Genomic DNA, 16325 nt, shown 5'->3' with positions numbered 1-16325 from the left:
CACCCTGAGTGAAGTTGACTTATAACAACACCCTGAGTGAAGTTGACTTATAACAACACCCTGAGTGAAGTTGACTTATAACAACACCCTGAGTGAAGTTGACTTATAACAACACCCTGAGTTGAAGTTGAAACAGTCTAAGGTGGCCAGGAGGAGTCGCTGATCAAAGCTGATGAAGAAGCTACCCAGGAGAAATATTCTATCGGAGACTGAGCACGGCAGAGAAAGAAGCTCAGTGAGGTATGTAATGAAAAGTGGGGAGGCCCTGGTTGGGGGTGTTATAGCAAGCACCACCGCCACTACCTCGACTGCGCTCTATTCTCGTGGCAAGTGCTCGAATGGATGGGAGCCCAGGATTGGAGCTGAGTGGAGGATGGCGGAAAAGCCATGGAGAGCCGTAAGGCTTCCACCATGACCGAGGCAATAATCCCGAAAGGCGTACTTGCCAGGGAAGGGCCTGGTTGACCAGATGATCGTCTGGCTAATGCCACGTGTCTGTGAGGCACAGAAAATCCAGATGATTGACGGTGATCAACTCATAAAACCCAATAAGGCCTTATTACTGAGAGAGCGCACACTAAGAGGCTGCCATGGCATGATTGGAGGTGTTCGGAGTGACGATGAACACGAGAAGAGGCTGCAGGAGACACTTATTGGCTCTTAGGCACTTGGTCCTGTGATGGGATTCCAGGCCAGCGAAGTAAAGGAATGCACGGTCCCTTCTTCTGTGACCGATGATGTCCCGATGCACGTGGGCGAGCCGGCAACAGACAGTTTACAGTTTCAATTATTTGGTATAGCCCTGTGAGCCATTCGGTTCTTGAATCGGGTGCAACAAGCAACAAACAAAAACACGAACAAGGAAAACATCTTAAAGTGACTACGTGACTGTGCAAACAGAAAAATCCAGGGAAAAAAAACCTCAGCAAAATATTCCAGAAAAAAGCACCGTACACCACCAACGCTGCGTGCAACAACAAAAAAAATCCCAGTGGGATGGCAAGCCAAACAACAACAACAACAAGACAACTTAGATTAAGGCCGTCAGTCTTAACTCCGTACTACAACAAAACAAACATGGCCAAACCAAACAACGTTGAATGAGACATTCAGCTGATGGCATTGAGCTCGGGGATGGGTGCCAGGGCGCGTGGTGAAGAGCAGCCGCAGGCGCCCGAGGCCAGAGGCGTCGCCAGTGCCGGCGAAGGGCTCCAGCCGCGGGCCAGAGAGGAGAGGCGGGGGGGCCGGCGGCAGCACAGCCGACGAGGCGGGGCCAAAGCCAGGCGGGAAGGGCCCCCCCCAGATGAGTCGGAGCGGGGCCGACGGGCAGCGAGGGCATCGCGGCGACTTGGAAGGCCCTCCGATGCAAGCGGGCGGGGTGAGCTCCAACCCGGGGGGCCTCCGCAGATATAAGATTAACAAGAAAACAACATCACCGAGACGTTCACGTGAGAAGATGAAGTTCAATAAAATCAACGCCCCGCGGCATCCAAGGAAGTGTGCGAGGTGAGGTAGATGTCGTTTAAATATCGTCACCACCCGCAGTCTCAAAGCGCGGGAAAAAGCTGCGTCATGTAGCATAACGTTTTAAACTAAAGTTTTCCATTATATTTGAACATGTATATGAGGTTAAATGGTATAACCATTGACAGCCTCCCGCTTATATACAAAATTCAACAGTCAAAGCGATTTCCCGCTAAAATTAGCGTTGAGGCGGTTGCTCGTCTCACATTGATAGCCACGTGCCACTGGTGGGAATTCCACATTCCTACGACAGGGCCAAGTCCACACAGAGGGAAACCAAAATGTTGACTTCCCCCCCCCGCAAAATGGTGCTCGCTCATTCATTTTTCCCAACTCCGGAAAGATGATGGGATGTTGTTGGGGAGGTTGTAAGTCGACGCTCAGCACCGAGGGATTTGAACTATAAAAAAAAACTTTCATCCCTTCCCCTAGGCTGGGCCGACTCTTCAAACAATTCGCTTCGGGGCAAAGTACAGGTGAAGTATGGCAGCGAATCGTGCTGTGGTTACATGTTGGGGTTGTTTTGCGTGGACTGTATCCCCTGGCACACACGGCCGAGAAACAACCGTGTTTGACACGGACAAGTCTCCTTCGAGAAGGTGTTTAACAGCAAGAGGGCTCAGGCCACTCACGCCCGCGATCATGTGTCGGTGTGAGGAGGAGGAGGAGGCGCGCAGCGCAATTAAAAGCCCGATACTGGATTATTCCCCATATTTATTACAACAATACCCCCGGTAAAGGCCACACTTGGGGGGGTGTGTTGGGTGTTGGCCTCCTTCGGGAAAAAAAACCCCAAGGCTTATCCAGCTGGCAAGAGGCCGACTCTTATTTCTCTCTCGAATGGCGGCTGCTGTTGTTGTTGTGTGGGACTCTCTGTCCGTGTGTGTGCTCGGGCGGCGGTGGTGAGGCGGTCAGCACGCCATGAACCCAGCGAACCGGGTGCTGGGCCTCCCCTAGGTCGATTCAGCCTCAAATGAGTGCCTGCTGCGGTGTGTAGTAAACATCGCCACTGGGGAGACAAAGGCGGTCGGGCGTGGTAGCTGGCCACCCACCCCCTCGTGTGCCGTGCCGGCCTTCATAGGCGCTGCTCGCTAACAGCATTTGCCCCTACAGTCTGTTACAGGCTATGAGGGGGATCTTTGTCTTTGTGTGTCTGGGAACATCCAGTGTTCTTCACATTGATTGTGCCAAGATGTCATTGTGGGCATGACTCGATATGAAATCCTCAATTAGGGGGGAACATTTCGGGTCTCATGTTTTTTTTAATTTGACTTAGTCATGTCCAGATGTTTCCTGAACACGTTTATTGATTACAAATACACTTGCTCTGTAACTGCCATGTCACCAAGTAATTTTGCTTGTGTTGTGCCAACGAGGATAATTAATCCAGCCAATATTACCAGAGTATTGCTACACATTAAACACATCATGTTACGGTCATCATGTGTGGGATGCAACTTGTTATTGACGAATAATTTTTCAAAGTGCCTCGATGGCTGCCTCATTTGCATGTGCTAATGAGCAACAGCGTTGAGGTGAATTCTCTTTAGTCAATGGTGGTTCAGGGTAAGCAGTCTCCTCTCTACACATTAAATGGAGACATGACACAAACTATGAACTATTTTTTTATGTTAGCAGGTAAAGCCCACTGAGATATATAGATATTTTTCAGAAGTGACCTTGCCACAAATGTTAGCTCAACGGAAGTGGCTTATCACGTCAAAATGTATAGCAGCCAGAGACTCTAAATGCATGTTTCTCAATGTGCAGGGGGAAACTGGAGGACCCGCACGACCATGGGGAGAACACGCAAACTCCAAATAAACAGGTGTCAGGGTTGGGATCGAACCCACGATCTCCTGTATATCAGACGAGGTAGTTAACATCTCATCGCTGTGCCGAGATCCATTCCTATTGCAGGTCGATTGTTGCTTCGCAGGGTCATGAGTGGAGGTAGTGGCAGTGGCTTCGGGAGGCCTTCATCCAGGAGTGCATTGACCATGGCTGATGCTGATGATGACATGCAAGTACGAACTCTTGTAGATATTTAGCCAAACGGACTGTCTCAGGCTATCCAACAAGAGCTGAAGCCGCATTCGAGAAAACAATGACGCATTAAGGTGATGTCACTGCATGGACGTCATATTAAAGTTCATGGCGGTGGCATTGCAGTGATGTCACCGCAGTGTTATAATGTTTTTCTTGCCTATAACTTAAAAGTACAGTATATATATTTTTTCATAGACATGTCATATTCACGTCTGACAGCCCGATAAGTGCACGGCCAAGGTGTGTACCTTCTCGGTAAGAGCAATTTTGTTGTTGAGTTGCCTGGATTAATAGGTATTATGTGGGTCGTGGGAGTTTCATCGTATTTCACCAGACTGGTCATCGCAGGTTTGTGAAGGTCGGTGGGGTGGGCATCCAAGACTCATTCGGACGTCGCTCCCCACTGATGCGTGCCGGGGCCAAGAACCAAACCCGGGTGGCCGGGTCCACAGTGGCTAGCAAGAGCTGCTGCACCATTTCAACCCTGTTTGTGTTCCAGCTCTTGTTTAAGGTCTAACTCGCCATGATTAGAGTTCGTACACGTAATGATAAGTCATAATAGTGTGCTTAAATATCTGTGCTGCCGTTACATGTAGTCATAATAGATATACAACACGAACGTGCAATATTCATGAATGTGATTGTACGCTACATGTATCAACGGACACGTTCAGATTTTCATACGTTCATCATCGTCATCAGCAGTCATGGTCAATCCACAGCTGGATGAAGTTCCCTCCGAAGTTGCCGCCGTCTCTCACGGACCCGTAATGGAGCGAACCGCCTTGTACCGGCACACAAGCTTATGTTATTTCCCCATCTCAGTGGAGGATATCCTGCGTTTTCGTACTTGCATGGAACGAATGAACATTTGCCACTGCTTATATGAAGTAAACACATGTTGGAATAGCTCAATATTATTCATTTACATCAGTTCACTGTTGATACAAAGACACTTTTAAGCCCATAATTTACACTGCGTTATCGACATTTCACTGCAAATTGTTTCATGCGTTATTGACGCTTATCTATTAAAATTCTGCTTTAACATATAAATTTTTTTGCGAGACAATAACAGGGAAAATCAGGCAGGTTGTGCACAACATTAGAATAGACCCAGACTGTCGCATATTGGCTATTTTTGGTAGGAAATAAAAATAACGATATTTATTTTTGCCCGGAGATTTGGAGGCAAGTCACGTCCTGTCGGAGGGTGAAGCTGTTTTGATACCATGTGGTATTGTGGGTCTCTGGGGAGGGAGGGAGGGGGCAGGGGCGTTTGGATTGGGATGGGCTCAGGGGTTGTCATGGTAACAAATGCCGGAACTTAGTTCCCATGGTAACAGGTGCTGCCGTGACGACCGGCTGAGATGAGGACGTGAAAGCCATCGGTGGCTGGGTTTTTTTTCTCTCCCATTTTCATGGAATGTAAATGTCAGTGTGACCTTGCTCGCTCCCTCACAGAAATACTTACTGCAGTTTTTTTAATTCTCGCTTTGCAACCTCTCGCTCAGAGTTAGTGCAAATTTATATTTTCCCTTGGATGATGTTTGGCACGTTTGTGGCCATTTGTGTTGTCACCTGCAGCCCTGTATTTATGTTGTGGTGCCACAAATAAACACAATCGTCGTCACGAGTTTTAAACTATTTTTAGATCGTAATTTTCTTGCAGCTTCATAGGCTGGAGTAAATACATATATTTGTTGTACATGATTGGATATGTGATGTGGGCTCTTTATTTCTCGTGGTCTCGCTGACAAATATTTATTTAAAATTTATTTCATTTTCAGGGGAACCACTTATCTATAACATTCAAGTAAATATTAAGGTGGTACTCATCGCATGTTTAGAGCCCTGAGTCAGTGGTGGAAATTGCTCATTTCTTTTATAGGTCATATATATCTATAGGAGTGATGATGGGATGAGTCAATCCCCCAACCAGGATTTGAACTCAACCTTCCAATTACGAGCTGCTTGCTCTACTGTTGAGCTGCCTGGCCCATCTATACCTGTCGGATTTTCAGTTATCAGCCCAGATGCCAAATAGAATGACAAAGCACGCAGGTTTCCGTGAGACAACGAGATGGGATTTGGCATACCCAGCATGGTCGTGCTTACCGACAGTCTGGCACCTGGTCAGCGAAATACAAACACTTGTAGTTCATGTCAGCAGGTGGTGCTCTGCAGTAATTACAGTGTCATTTTCTCTCTCATTAATTGAGTCTGTGTTTCTATAACAATTAAGCTACCTGCATTCATATTATTGTGGCCTTTTTATTGGAAAATATTGCATAATAATAATTACTGCCCTTTATCAATCCACTGCTAGATGAAGGACTTCCTATGGCGTATTTGTGATGGGCATTGTTTGACAATACTTCACCATGCTGGTCAGTGCAGGTTGGTGAACCCGGGGACTCGTTTTGATATCATTGCCACTGATGTCAGCCGTGGTTGAGAATTCAACTCGGCTCTCTAGGTTCATTGCACTGTGCTAACCACTGCGCTGCTGCTTCCCATACTGTAGTATTTTGTAAACTAAACATTGTTTAGACGTCTTCATTTATTGTAATTCCTTTGGAAGAGAAGAGCTTTATTAAGTAAACAAAACGGATGGCCGTTCAGAAACCATGATTTCCATCATGTTTGTTAAATAATTTAACCAAACGTTACGAATGGCTTGAAGCTGCAACATGTTTGAGGGTGAATGAGTGATTCACACTGACATTTTGCGGATGGGGTACGTTGAAATTCGTGGCTCCATCGTAAAAATAAACAGACCCACAATAGTCAACGATCCATTTGGTTAGTCTCTTACATATTTACAAAACCATCTCCAAGATCTCTGAGGGCATATTTATAGAAGAAAATGTTTTGAGAATGGTAAAGAAAACGAAAGCATTGGCTAATTAACATAAGGATTTTACAATGTCCCCGTGCAGTGTAAGAGGGAGAGTGGGCAATACAAATACCAATTGCGTTCAGCAATCCATCCGCCGTGACCTTGAATTTTCATCATCGCAATGTATGCATTGTTTATACACTCGTCGTACCAATAGACCTCTGACATCCTAAAGGGCAGTTCAGCTACACAATTAATACTGGGATGGGCCTTGGTGGGTTGTCGCGTCATTGACACAGGTGGAATAAATGCTCGTGTCAGGTGGAAGAAGATCAAGTTTATTGGATTTGTGGCCGGGTTTCATCGCGTTTTCTTTTGTGTAACCAAACCACGCAGCAGCCGCGACCGCCCTTAACCGCGGCCTTGCGGGAGCGTCGCATTGGGCGGACGCAGCTCATCGTATGCGCGTGCGTAAGATTTATTGAGGGTCAGACAATGCCCCATTGCCAGGCCGTTTTCCCACAGATTTGTAGAGTAAATTAAGGGCAATGACTAAAACGTGAAAACTGTAATGTGCTGCGATGCTTTGTGATACATTATTTTCACTTCACAATGTTATGTGTGTATGGTGAACTTGTTTTGCACCGTACGAAGCCAACCGTGCGAATCGGAGGTGTGGGGGAAAGCCAACAAATTAAACACAAAAATATGTTTTAAAGAAATGAGTTTTCAATCTAGCTCCTGCACAAATTGCTATACACAAAAACAGAACAACTATTTGGAAAGTTAGCCATGATGGGAAGGCTTCATGAGTTAGTGTTTCTGTTGCTTTGCTATTTCTCCATTGAATGAACACAGACTGCAGTGGTTTACTACACGGTCCATAGATTTGGTTGCACGGCCACAGTCGCACTGTGGCTTGTGTTCTCAAATTTCCCGCTTATGGAGGAGATCTACGCGGAATGTGATGGGTTCAGGTGCAGCACGCGCTGGGTGGATTGTTACATCGCAGGGACATGAGACGTGGCGATGGTTTCATCCAGCTGTGAATTGACCACAGCTGGTGATGACGACGAACATCCGAAACACGTTGTTTTCACGTTGTTGAGAATGTGCTTCTCCGTATTGGGCTGTTGTCTGGCTGTGCAGGGCCATGGTAGTGTTGAGTAGTGCAGGATGGGATGGGATGTCCTTTATCGCACGAGATGAAGTGTTCAGCCACACAGGTATTATGACTTTGCCCTGGGGGCATCCGTCTCATGCTGAGCGGTAAAACTACACTGAGGCATGCTGCCACAGCAGCGGGCTCTTCATCATAATCAGCAGCTGTACTTAGTCCACTACTGGATGAGTGCCTCTCCAGCCACTGCCACCTCTTGCACTCTTGCAATGTAATACTCCACCTGCTCTTGTATGTATGTTGAACTTCTTACTGAATGTACGTAGCCGTTTGTGATAATCGGAAGTGAGGGGGAGGACAACAAACTAAACATAAAAAGCAGTTTTAAAGAAATTAGCTTTCTATTTAGATTTAAAAGTGCATAGCTGCAGTGGCTTCCTAATATTGGAAGGAAGAGCGTTTCAGACAGAAGCGCATCTGAACATGCGTGATACGGTGACCGTCCTTGTTCGATGGCTAGCCTCGCATGTGACTTGTGTACCAGACATTACTAAGCGTAATACATTTGTTTTTAGACCCGAGTATTTTTCTAGAGAGCATTTCTAACCAAAAGTATACGTATTCGTTTATAAAAACCCGCAAGCACGTGTACAGTCTTCTTGTCAATTCACTGCTGGATGAGGGCCCCCTCGCGCAGTGTGGGTCGTGGGAGTTTGGCCAGGGCGGACTTTGCTGCACTGGCCTCTGCTGGCCACCACTTTACAAGCAGTGAAACACATGGCACATTTTTTTACATTTCTGTTCTTTGCTGGAGATGATTTTTAAAAAAAAAATCTCAGGCACCAAGCTCGTTAAGCCTTTGCCAACAAGCACGCTCGTGTGCCCCGATCATCGCCCTATTTGCGCACGTCTGTTCAGCTCAGTTTTTTTTTTCATGGTTGGGGTTATCATTAGGATGACCCTGGGGCCGGCCCAGGACACGCTGGCGGGATTGTGTCGCTCGGCTAGACTGGGAACGCCTGGGAATTTCCCAGGAAGAGCTACAGTTTGTGTATAGTAGTGTATAGTGTACAGCAGTGTATAGTAGTGTAGTATATAGTGTCATAGTCTACAATAATTTAGTAGTGTATAGTAGTGCATGGTAGTGTAGTAGTGCTAGAGTCCGCCACCAGGGAAAGGGAGGTGTTGACCGCCCTACTGAACATGTTGCTGCTGCGACCCTCACCAGGATAAGCGGACTGAGAAACGAACAAACGAACGGAACTGCTTTCTTGTTCAATGAAATATATTTTATTATAATTCTGCTTGTTTAATCAGGAAAGCCTCGCTGAGTCTCAACTGTTTTCAGGAGGGTCCTGCCAAGTTTACGCAGTAGGGGGCGATGTTGCCGCTGCGCGTGATTCCAATTGAGTGATTTGCAAGTAATTGTGTTTGTACGTATCTGTATGTGTTGAACTTCTTTCGCACCGTACGTATTTTTTTTCAGCATTGTGGTGTTTGACCAATGCCGGTTATATTGTATGTATTTTTCGTTTTTTTTACCTACAAAGACTGTACAACAAGGCACGTCACATATTTAAAACCAGGGGCTTAGTGAAACCTGCAGTGGTATAACGTCAGGAGATGCAGGCACATTATTGGGTCTCGGGTGCATCTGATTGCATTGCATTGCGAACATCCTTCCTACAAATGGCGCTACCACTCATTCTCCTGCGGCTCGCACCTACAAGGATGTGACAAACACCCACCGCGCCAGCGCTCTCCGCCGAGCCTCCTTTGTTGATTTACGCCCGCGACGGGGGCGAATGCTCCCATGCAGATGGCACCCGCTCGCCCGAGTGGGCACGCCTAAACAGACTGTTGGGACAAGTGCTGTTAGCGAGCACCTTTGAGGCTGGAATGGTACACGAGGGGGTGGGTGGCCAGCACCTCGTCCGACCGGATTGTATCCCGAGTGGTGATGTTTGCACATCGCACCAGGTACTCATTTGAGGCTGAGTTGACCTAGACGAGGCCCAGGACCGGTTCAGATAATCGTCACTGGTGTTGGCCGTGAACGGGAATCTAACTGGTGGTCGCTAGGTTCATAGTGCAGCGAGCTTACTGCGACACTACCGCTCACAGACACACGTGCGCGCGTACTCCTGCCCCGACAAGCAGCTCGTAAACTCCGGCCACGGAGTCGTCTCCATTGATTGCCTCCTGCTTGTGTGACCTTCACAAGGCTCCACCCCCTAGTCATGAAGAGCTTACAACCGTAACACCCTGCCATGAATATTCCAGCAGTATTTTTACTGTTGTTCAACACCCCCATTGTGCACGAGTAACATTTTCAGAAAATATTCACCTCGGAAGCACGGAGAGCGGCATGGACTCTCTTGATTTGCGTGTGCTTACGTTAGGCACCTGTGCCTAACTTTTTTACATTTCACTTGCACATTATTCGTTCTCTGCAATGTCGACGTTTTTGTTGTTTGCCGCTGAACTCACGCAGCACCACGGATCTCCCTTGTAAAAAAAAAATAGCCGGGCAACTGGCTCAATGGATCATCCATGTAACAAATAAAAATATATACGTTAGACTAAACAAAGAAGCATTGTCGCTTGGCACGAGCCCACGCATGGTCGAACCGCTCTGTCCGCACAGCCCCTCGTTAGTTTTTTTTGTGTCTCCGGGACATTGGGTGAAGGTGTCCCCGCCGCTTTATCATTCCGCCCGCACATGAGCCGAGCGCTTGCCGTGTAATGACCACGAGGCCAACTTGACGACACTGCTTGGACATCTGGAAATATCCTCCGCGCCCATTCTCCAAGAGGCACAAACCTCGATCCCGCGCATCGTAGCCTATTAGGACCGGCGAACGGAGCGTCTCAGCGGCAAGCACAATAATGATGACGGCTAAAACGCAGTCTCCCAGGTGATTATAGATGCGTCAGAATAATAATTATGTCCTGATGGCACAGGCTGCGTGAGATGCCCCGTGGGAATATACTGTACCATCTATATTAAAATCGACAAATTGAATACTGGGAGTTTGTCGAGCAGTGCATGTCACCTACTGTGGTTGTCATGGCTTCATTGTGAGCGCAGCAAATATAGAGGGGCCGATGATGACCAAATCACCCGGAACGCTCCCAGTCTCGTCATCTCAGCAGCCAAGTTAGGTTGAACCTGGACAGCGCTTGGATGGGCGGCCACCGTGCATCGGCTATGTTCCAGGCGCACCCATATCAATGCCCCCACAAGCTACACGGCATGGGGAGGCCTTCATCCAGCAGTGGATTGACAAAGGGATGTACATGTGTGTGTGTATATATGGAGAGATATACGTGGTGGGGAGCAGTAGTGCAACGCTTAGCGCACTGCCCTATGAACCTGGCGACCGGAGTTCGATTCTCGTTCACGGCCAACACCAGTGACGTGAATCTCAATCGATCCTGGGCCTCTCCTAGGTCGACTCAGCCTCAAATGAGTACCTAGTGTGGTGTGTAAACATCACCACTGTGGAGATGAAGGTGGTCGGGCGTTGTCCTGGCCATCAACTCCCTCATGTACCGTGCCAACCTTCATATTTGTTCGCTAACAGCACTTGCCCCAACAGCCTATTTAGGTCAGGGGTTGGCAACGTTCGGCTCCAGATAAAACCAGCCCCGTTTTATGGCACTACTTGTTGCTGAGGTGTCATGTCGTGAATTCTTGAAGCGCATCGCACCAGAGCTTACGCTCTCAGCTCCAGAAGAGAAGTGTGAGACTGTGTGGGTATCAGTCAGCGTTCACTTGCGCTGCTCATAATAAAAGTTTATGGGTTATATCGCAAAAATATAAATGTGTCGTTAACCCAAATCCACTCGAGAGCCAATTAGTAAGCTTTGTTACATGAACAAAACGTGCCAATTAGTTAATACTTCAGCACACCAGTGTGTTGGAGAGAAAACCCATACCATTTACTATATTTTTATTACGACGTTTCACTGTTTCATCAGGCGATCTTCCAATTCTGGCGAACCCAAAACTTTTGCTACGAATAACATTGCTCGCGAAATCCTACGTGTTAAATTGACGGCGCTTCTATTTCTCTTCCACGGAGGTGGCAGAATAGGCGGGATCAGATGTCCCAATCACAGGCTCCAAGTGCCTGATGCAATTCCCATGGATTGATTTTTTTGTCTGTGTGGCAACGTGGCCCGGTGACACCATGGGAAGGGTTGACGGGGTGTGAATGAGGCAAGGGTGCTAGGGGTCCACGTGGAGATGAAATGGAGTTGGCCGCTCGTTTTACTCGACGAGAGATAAGCGGACGAGGTTTTCGATGCAGGCAGCTGGCCGCTGCTCCAGAGCATTGCCACGTTACCCTACCGCGATAAAGCAAAACGCTATCTTATTATACTCCCACTCATCGTTATTTATTGTAAGCAGTTACGTGCGTTTTAATATTTTTACCTATAAATAGATGGCTCGCGATATTAAATAAACATTACCGGCGAGAGCGATTGTGGATTTTCATCGGTCATCCGGGTGCGGTATTATTACGTAGAGCCCAAGAAAGAGCTGGGAAATGGAGACAATTCAATCTTGTAACTGCATAAGTGCATTGCCTTTTTTATTTCCTCTTTCGCAGGGTATGTTTTGTGCATGGCTGCCACTGCACGTAATTGGCAAATTGCAGACATCCCAGAGCTTTACGTGTCACACCGGCAGAGAGATTTAAGCAGTAACTGACAACAAAAAACATTGCCTGTATCAAGTGACCCAATGAACATCAACCGCCACTCACATTGCATGAAGCTGCGTGGAGTTACCATTTACACAGGGCCACCCTGGAGGCCCCCTTATTCATTTAGCGATAAATAAATAGCCCATTTTGGGGGGCCCCGGGGCAAATAAGCCTCTCTTAAGCCCCCCTTCCCTCTCATCAGCCAGCCCTGCCTTGCCTCATCAGGCCAAAGGGACTCTATGACTTGTCGGGCTGTTTAATTACAGAGGGAGGTTGATGAATGTGAAATTTAAGTTGATTTTATTGGAATGTTTGGGAGGTATTACACGTAGTGTGGAGTGTCACAATGTAACCACATTGTGTTTTTTTTCTGTCGGCGAAAAGAAACAGGAGATGAATATCAGAGCAGGGATCACATTCCATTCCTGCGCTTCCATCCTGGACGATTCCTGCAGCAATTGCTATTCTGCTATGGGCGATTTCCATGATAAAATCTCCATGCATGAAGCGGGCCTTTGCGCGTGTGCATGTGTGCATAGATACATACATACGTGAGTGAGCATCTGTGTGTGCAAATGTACACATCTTACATGAGTGAGCGACCGTATAATCTTGTAATAGTTCTATTTGTCCGAGGAAAAGAAATGTCTCTTCGTCCAAGGACGGGTGTATTGCAGTAAATCTGAAACTTGCAAGCGAAAAGCAGACTGCGACGTGATATTCATTCATTAATGCGTGTGCAATTTGTAAGGGTGCGGTGACACAGACCTATTTCATATTAAGGTTATAATCCCTTGTTCATCATGACGTCCTTTTTACTTTGATGTCTCAACAGCGTTACGGAGATCGCGTGACGTGAGGGTTCTGCCTTTGTAGTGAGGGTTGTAAGTTGACGCCGAGGAGGGGGGAGGAGGCGGCTCGGCCCTCCATGTGGAGTGACGGCAGCTTCTAATTATTATGAATGGGGGGGGGGGTCCATTTGGAGGACGTCACCTTATAATAATCATTAATGAGGGGGGCTGTTCGATGTGGAGTGACATCACCTGCTCATGATTATTAATGAGGTGGGAGGGTGCTCCATGTGGAGTGATGTCACATGCTCATGATTATTAATGAGGGGGGTCCATGTGGAGGATGTAACCTGCTCATGATTATTAATGAGGGGGGCTGTTCGATGTGGAGTGACGTCACTTGCGCTTGATTATTAGTAAGGGGGGGGAGTACTCCATATTGAGTGACGTCACCCGCTCATGATTATTGAGGAGTGGTGGGGAGGTGTCCATTTGGAAGACGTCACCTGCTCATGAATATTAATGAGGGGCGCTGGTCGATGTGAGAGACGTCACGAGCGTTTAAGGACAGACATTCCTGGGTGATTATAGTAGGTATTGAAGGGAGACATGGCCCTAACTATTATAAACTTTTTTTTATTTTACCAGGTAAGGCTCACTGAGCGATATATAGCTCTTTTTCAGAATCGATATGGCTATCACAAATGATCGCTCAACGAAATGGCTTACGTGGAAATGTATAGCAGCCAAATGCTGTACTCTAAACGCATATTTCTAAATGTGTAGGGAAAAATCGGAGGACCTGGAGAAAAATCCACACGGGGAGAACATGCAAATGCCAAACATAGAGACGCATGGCCCGAATGTAAGAATGATAACTGGTGAATCTACAAAATGAATGTATCAAAGGGTCTGGTAAGGAGTGCGCCCTCCGTTCTATTGTCACTAAGCATTTGCTGGAGATGGTTTAGTGCAATCTCAGGCGCCAAGCTCGTTAAAGCCTTTGCCAACAGCACGCTTGTGTGCGCCGATCGTCGCCCTATTGCGCACGTCTTCTCAGTTCTGTGCTTTTTCACATGGTTAGGGTTATCGTTAGGATATGAAGATTATATTTTCTTGTTCAATTCAAGATTATTATTATTAATATCGCGATCGTTTACCCAGGAAAGTCTCACGGAGTCTCAAGGCAGTTTTTTTCACGAGGGTCCTGCAGTGTTTTTTTTACAGGAGGTGAAGATGTTGCTGCTGCGTGTAATCCCAAGTGAGTAATTTGTAGGTAATTTTTCAGCATTGCGGTATTTGGTCAATACCATTTACATTATGTGAGGAACCTGGAGAACCTGGAGGAAACCCATGGAGAACCATGGGGAGAGAACATACAAACTCCACTCACCAAAATGAAGACAAAGATCCGCTGTATCGCCTTAACATACTATTGGGGCAAGTGCTGTTCGCGAGCACCTATGAAGGCCGGCACGGCACACAAGGGGGTGGTTGGCCAGCACCATGCCCGACCGCCTTTGTCTCCCGAGTGGCGATGTTTACACATCACACCAGGTACTCATTTGAGGCTGAGTTGACCTAGGCGAGGCCCAGGACCGTTTCAGATAAGTGTCACTTGTGTTAACCGCTGCACCACCGCTGCACCACCGCTCCCCACTCACACACACTCGCTCACAAAACACACTCACCTTCTGGATAATAGGGGGAGAGCATAAAAACGCCGCACAGAAATGCGCCCGAGTTGGAAATAAATCTCAGGCATTTATTTCTATCAGGCACAACTGATACCACTGCACCACTCTGCCACCCGAAATATGAGTTTCTTGTTTACTTTATTTACCCTGCAGTACACCCGCTAAAATGTAAAACAACCATCAGCACAGAGTACAGATGAATTATTTCCCTGCTTCCTGAAAGTGGATGGCATTTTCGTCACAGTTTGAGAAACTCGACATTAAAAGGTTTTTGCTCCCAGTCGCGACTGCACGCGTGGTAAAGTCGGAGGTACCCCACCTGAGGTTTGTGGTTTGTCAAGTCAAAAATAACAGCCGACGCCGTGGCTCTCTGCCGCAGTTCACCTCCGTCACTGCCCCTCGCTGCCGTGACAATGCCGCCTGCCACGGATGAATTGGCGCCGTCCGTCAGCTCGTGTCTCGTTAGCATGCCTCTGCGTGACAGCGACGGGTGTCCGTGAGTGCGCGTAATCGCGACGTCGCGCACGCCTGCCGGGCCGGCCCCGCAGACACGCCGCCCCTCGCCGAATGCGACCGCGGGGTCCTCACGTGATTTACGAAGCGCGAGCGGTGTGTCGCATACCAGTCAAGCGCCGGAGATGCTGACTAAAGGAGTAATCTAATTATAATTTTAAAAAACACCCTTTAAAGATCAATTGTATGTATGTTGAACTTGTTAAGCACCGTACGTAGTCAACCGTGCTAATCGGAAGTGCAGGGGAGGACAACAAACTAAACATGAGAAGCAGTTCTTAAGAAATGAGTTTTCAATCTAGATTTCAAAGTGCATAGCTCCAGTGGCTTCCTGATATCAGAAGGAAGAGTGTTCCAGACGGCCGCGGAAGCACATCTGAAAGCGTGTGATGCGGTGACCGTCTTTGTTCCAATTTATATTTGTGAGATTCTTTCTCTTAGAATGCAGTTCAGTGCGATTTTGATTTTTGAGGGATCTAGACACGACCACACCTCAAGGTGCTCTGCAGATATGAGGAGGACACGTGGAGGCATCTCTTTTGTTAATTCCCAGAGGAAAAGAGTGAGGTGGTAGAAGGCTGTAAGGTAGAGAGTTTAAAGATGGTGAAATAGTAATAATTTTGTTCATTTGCCATTCGCGCCATTATTAAAGCGCATGGCTATAACGAAGGCACAGTCTGCAGGAGTTTCACATCAGGGGGCAGCAATGTTAATCCCAATTGAGTAACTTGCCGGTAATATTTCTTATTTGAACCGTGATGCCGGCACACGATGACCTACTCGTTTCGAATGACCTTGGGTGGTCTTTAACGTCGACTGTCAAGCAGATGGCGCCCGGTGATGCTGGTTTATGTAATTGTAGCGACATCGCGGGATGTCACTGTGTAATGCCGGCCCTAGCGACATCGCGGACACCACAGTGGATGTGGGTGCAGTACCGGCCCTAGAGGGGCTCGGTGAGCGCTGACTGACAGTGCTGGATGGCACCACGCTTGGCGTCCAGTGCCGGCCCCTACAGGATAGGGTGTGGGAGTGCCGGCCATGGAAATGGGGTTCCTAACGGCCGTGGCACTC

General features: G+C 47.5%; 1 protein-coding gene across 1 annotated transcript in view; it reads left to right on the top strand.

Moving 5' to 3' along the window:
• The first annotated feature begins 1316 nt into the window (after positions 1-1316).
• The window catches only part of LOC116940156 (uncharacterized), a 232355-nt gene continuing 217346 nt past the window's right edge, over positions 1317-16325 (top strand). Inside the window, exon 1 of the mRNA XM_076065545.1 lies at positions 1317-1506. The gene's annotated coding sequence lies outside the window, so the exon portion shown is untranslated. The remainder of the gene's footprint in view (positions 1507-16325) is intronic.

This window comes from Petromyzon marinus, chromosome 8, assembly GCF_048934315.1.
Source record: "Petromyzon marinus isolate PM22_M1 ecotype Great Lakes invasive population chromosome 8, UKy_Petmar_22M1.pri1.0, whole genome shotgun sequence".
Taxonomy (NCBI): domain Eukaryota; kingdom Metazoa; phylum Chordata; class Hyperoartia; order Petromyzontiformes; family Petromyzontidae; genus Petromyzon; species Petromyzon marinus.
This window is presented reverse-complemented; position numbering and strand designations above follow the sequence as displayed.